This window comes from Arachis duranensis, chromosome 1 (genome assembly GCF_000817695.3).
Source record: "Arachis duranensis cultivar V14167 chromosome 1, aradu.V14167.gnm2.J7QH, whole genome shotgun sequence".
Taxonomy (NCBI): Eukaryota; Viridiplantae; Streptophyta; class Magnoliopsida; order Fabales; family Fabaceae; genus Arachis; species Arachis duranensis.
Genome location: NC_029772.3, coordinates 80,596,547 through 80,602,028, shown reverse-complemented (window position 1 = coordinate 80,602,028; position 5,482 = coordinate 80,596,547). Strand labels below are relative to the sequence as shown.

The 5,482-nt window shown below is 40.8% G+C and overlaps 1 non-coding gene across 1 annotated transcript; it reads left to right on the top strand.

Annotated features, from left to right (window-relative positions):
- Positions 1–2,992: 2,992 nt before the first annotated feature.
- Positions 2,993–3,096, top strand: LOC127743131 (small nucleolar RNA R71). The gene has a single exon (XR_008004442.1). It is a non-coding gene; the product is annotated as a small nucleolar RNA R71 (small nucleolar RNA).
- Positions 3,097–5,482: the final 2,386 nt, after the last annotated feature.

Below are 5,482 nucleotides of genomic sequence, written 5' to 3'. Positions count from 1 at the left end.
GTTAACATGTTTTTGGATGAAGGAAGAAGTGTTGGGTGTGTTTTCCAAAGGAGAAAAGAAAGATGAAATGAAATGGCATTTGAATACGGATGGTTATACAGTGGGTGTCATTTATATAGGAGGATGAGGGGTGATCGAAGAGTGTGGATTGATAGTAAAATCCAATGGTGGACGGTTGGGGTTTGGCATGAAATGAGCACAAGGATCACCACCTTTTTGAGGTTGTTAGTTCGGTCTCCAAGGATATCCTTCTTCCAATGTTGCATGGCAACACTTCCCAAGGTACTCCCCTTGAAGACATGTGTATAGTCCCCCTTTTGAAGTGGCCGAACCCCCTTCCCTTGGGTTGTCCCAACAGTTTCCTCCAATCCTTCCTTCATTTCCTATACAGGACAAAAGGAATGCAAAAGTTATTTGAATTTTTTTTGGTGGCCAAAGTTAAAGAGTGGACTGCCTACTTTTTAATTTTTTTTTGTTTTTAAACAACTAAATGCTATTCATGAATGAAAACCAACCGACCAATTAAGTGTTCATGTATGCAATATTGGTGACACCAAACATAGTTTGTGAGCATGTAGTGTAGAAAGAGTTGATTAAGGCTCTAAGATTGACATGATATGAATTGTGTTCATGCCCTCTTAGTGTGCCTTGAACACCAAACTTGTTATTCACTGTATGTTGCACTCAAGGGTTCATCTAACTGTTTGTCAAAGTTGATTTGGAATTCATGAACCTTGCTTTATTAACTACTATTAAGGATTTAAAGGAAAGGATATAAAACATGGGTTGCCTCCCATAAAGCGCTTCTTTAGCATCATTAGCTTGACATTTGGCCTTTGTCAGGGTGGTTGGTAAGGCCTCAAATCTTCCCCTCTTGCAGTGAATCTATCTCTGTTGGCTTTATTAAGAATCTCCACATGTTCCAAGGAGAGTATTCTGCTGATGGTGTACACTTAAGGTAGCTGAGATGGAATGGTGGGGAGATGAGGTGGGATAGATGGGAAATGAGCAGAGATTACTTCATCCCCTGGAGAGAAATCCTCTGTAGTGATTTTCTTGTTCCTCCATCCCCTTGGTGCCTTCTTCATTGTTTCTTTTAATGCTACCCTGCTCCTTGTAGCCTCTTTTTCCAAGGAAATTTTGTTGCTGGTTTCATATGACTCCGGTGGGTTTAGCTCCTCCTGGGTTTCCCTTAGCTGTTGTGCCTTCTGACTGTATTGTTTGTCAGCCAAAGGGATTCTCAGGTGTATTGTGTGTGCTTTTGTGCTTGTTTCTTCCACCAATGCCTTATTGTGATCCTCCCTTGATTCCTTGTTTTCCTGATCTACTTCTTGTGAGGGTTTGAAGACATTGAAGGTAAGTTGTTCATCATGTATCCTCAGTATTAGCTCTCCTCGCTCCACATCTATAAGTGCTCTGGCTGTGGCTAGGAATGGTCTCCCCAATATGATTAGATGGAGGTGACTCTCCTCCATCTCCAAGATAACAAAGTCTGTGGGAAGGAAGTAGTTCCTAACCTTCACCAACACGTTTTCAACCACTCCTGTTGCTTGTTTTTGAGATTTGTCAGCCAAGTTGATGATTACATCCTTGGGTATTAGCTCATTGATTTGAAGCTTCTTCATGAGGGATAAAGGCATTAAGTTGATGCTTGTTCCTAGGTCACAGAGTCCCTTATCAATCATTGTTTCTCCTATAGCACAAGGGATGTGAAAACTCCCTAGGTCCTTTTTTTTATAGGCAACTCTGTTTGAATGAGAGCACTGCACTTCTTATTCATCACTATTGTTTGCCCTCCATTTAGTGAATTTTTCTTGGTTAGCAGCTCTTTCATACACTTAATGTCTGAGTGCATTTGTTGGAGAGCCTTGATCAATGGTATGTTTACATGGAGAGATGCAAACATTTTTAGGAACCTTGAATACATTCTCCTTTCTATACCCCCTTGGGTCTTTGGGGAAAAGGTGCATATGGGTTCAAGATCTCCTTCTCCCTTAGCTCTTTCCTTTGTGTGGGGTTGGTTTCTTGGTCACTCTCTTCTTGCTTCTCTGCTGGAATATCTTGAGAGTGTTCTAATGGTTTGTTCAGTTCTTCCACACTTCCCTTATCACTTATAGTGACCATCTTGCATTCTTCCCATCTTACCTTCTTTGCTTCACCTCTCGGGTTTTTCTCTGTGTCACTTGGGAAGCTATCAGTAGGCTTGGGAATCTACTGAGAAAGATATCCCACTTGAGACTCCAACCTCTTGATGGTGTCTCCCTGGTTTTTGATATTAGCTCGCACTTCATCCTTGAACACTCTGTTGTCTTGGACTTCCTTACATATACCTTCAAGTAGAGTCTCAATTCTGGAGAGTCTATCTTCTGGTGGTGATGGTGAATTGAGGTAGGAGGGGTGAGAAGGGCCATTTTGGTTTTGATGTGGATGTTGAGAGGTACTATTGGGTGGGTGTTGATATGATCTCTGTGTGGAATGCTGGTGAGTTACATTGTTGTTGGGGTTGTGATGTCTTTGATCTTGGCCTTGATCTTGTTGATTTTTTCCACCCAAAGTTCGGGTGGTTTTTCCAACCAGGATTATAAGTTTTGGAGTATGGGTCATGGGCCTGCTTAGGTGAGTTCCCAATATAGTTGGCTTGTTCCCAATCACTCTCTTCCTTTGTATTTACTCTTTCTTGAGCTGATGATGAAGTGGTGAGTGCTGTAACTTGGTTCCCTTCCATCTTCTTGGTAAGGTCAGCTAACTGCTTGGTGATCATCTTGTTTTGAGCCAACAGTGCATCCATATAGTTTAGCTCCATCACTCCTCGAGTGTTGTTCCTTTTAGAAGCATAGAAGAAGTCATTCTCAGCTACAGTCTCGATAACATCTATGGCTTCTTCAATGGTCTTTTTCTTGTTTAGAGATCCCCGGATGAGTGGTCTACTGCCTTCTTTGATTCATAAGAAAGACCCTCATAGAAAATGTATAGTTGCACCCATTCATTGAACATGTATGGTGGGCACCTTCTTGTTAAGTCCTTTAACCTCTCTCATGCCTCATAGAGAGTTTCACCATCTTGTTGCCTGAAGGTTTGTACCTTAGCTCTCAACCTGTTGATTCTTTGAGGAGGGTAGAATCTCGCCAAGAATTTGTTCACCACATCTTTCCACGTTGTTAAACTCTCCTTCGGGAAAGATTTCAGCCATTTAGATGCTTTATCCCTAAGTGAAAAGGGGAACAAAAGCAGTCTATAAGTGTTAGGATGAACACCATTAGACTTCACAGTATCGCATATCCTTAGGAAGGTGGTTAGATGTTGATTGGGGTCTTCTTGGGCGCTACCTCTGAATATGCACTTGTTCTGAACGAGGGTGATGAGCTGGGCCTTAGTTCATAGTTAGTGGCATGTATGGCTGGCTTTTGAATGCTACTTCCATAATTTCCTGGGTTTGGGTTGATGTAAGAGCCTAGAACTCTTCTCTCTTGCCCAACATGATTCACTGGGCCTTCTCTGGCATAGTTGTGAGCTTCTTCTTCCTGGTGGTTCTCTATATTCTCCTCCATGTCTGTTTCAAAATACTCGTCCTCTTCCTCAGCACCAACGACTCTCTTCCCTCTTGCTTCACTCCTTAATCTAAGGAAGGTCCTCTCAGGTTCAGAATCAAAGAAAGTTGAAGCTCCACTTCTTCTACCTGTTATACAACCAACAGAGCAAAAAGCAAGAAAGAAAATAAATGAAGAAATTACTCTTGTTAGAATGGCTGTTAGTGTGAGTGGTGCAATGTATCAAACAGTTAGTGGGTTAGTGAACTAAATGGTAGATAGCCAGGAAAACAGATGAAGAAGAAAGAAAACGGAAACAAAATAGCTAAACTGGAAGTAAATGACTAAAATGAAATAATCAAAACAAACAAAATTACTCAATCTAGTTATCCTTCAACTTAATCATTGTCGATACAAAATCAATCCCCGGCAAAGGTGCCATAAACTTGATGCACAAAAACTTGTCTCTCAACAAATTTCCCTTCGGCAAGTATACCAAATTGTCATCAAGTAAAAACTCAAAATAGAGTGAGGTCAAATCCCATAGGGATTGATTGGTCAAGCAACTTTAATTGGAGGAATGTTCTAGTTGAGCTAAGCAGAAATTGAGTTGGTAATTATAGAAAATTAAATGGCGGGAAAGCAAATGACAGAAAATGTAAATGATGGAAATAAATGGTGGAAAGTAAATTGCAGAAAGTAAATTGCAGAATCTTAAATAGGGATTTGGGGAGATGAACATAAAAGTAAATGGCAGAAGGTAAAGAGAATGGGTAAGATCAGAAATGGGGGATTCATTGGGCTTAGGAGATATTGCATTCTCCAGATCAAGTTCATTCTCATCTCTTCCTCAATCAATGCATTCATTGGTCTCCTGGGCAATCTTAAGTGATTGGATCCCAATTCCTTGGCAACCCGATCTCTCTAAGGTTGAACAATTGCCCAATTTTTTGATTTAATTGCTCATGAGAAGAGATGAAGTATGGTCACTGATTATACCACATGTATTTCTAAATCAAAGTGTTGGTAGGATTACATGTCACTATATCCATCCAAATCCCAACTTGGTCCAACATGAGAAAGCAATTCTAGCATGATCTCCTCATCCCTTTTCCAAGGCTCAGAGGAGATCCATTTATGGAGAGTTTCTTTTCCAAGACAACTAACCAATTGATTTAAAAATTACAATAGAGCTCCCTAACCCAATGAAAAGGGGTTTAGTTGTTCATAGCTCTGAAAATGGAAGATGATAGAGAAGAGTGCATTCTGAAAGTAAACTAGGATTTGCAGGAAAAGTAAATATACAGAATGTAATTCCCAATAATGCCAAGCCTCCTTCTAGTTCAAAACTACTTCCTATATATACTACTCTTCTGATCTTCTAGTTAGCTCTTCAAGTCTTGGATATGGGCCCTTGATCTTTCATTGAAGGAGTTACAGTCTTTAGTGGGCTCAGCTTTGCTTGCAGAAAGAATGTGAGTCAGGCATGGTAGGACGTTAGTTAGGACGTTAGTGGCATTAACGTTAGGTGTAAACTTGGGTTCGAAAGCATTAGTGACGATAACTTTGTCACTAACATTCCAAACCAATTGATCCACGTTAACTTCAACGTTAGTGGTACTAACGTGACCACTAACGTCGCCTCTTGGCCCTTCGCAAATGTTATTGGCACTCACTTTTACCAATAACGCTGCTCCTTGTCCCTCTTTCCCACGTTAATGAACCACTTTAGTGTAACTAACGTTGTCCTTAACGTGGGCATTCCAAAGTTCGAAAGCGTTAGTGTCACTTACTTTTGTCACTAACGCTTCAAAATGCCCCTTCTTCCCACGTTAGTGCTTCACGTTAATGGCATTAACATGACCACTAACGTGGGTGTGCTTGCCATCTCCAACATTAATGACAAAGGTGAGTGTCATTAAAGTTGGCCTATCATCCCTTGCTCCATGTTAGCA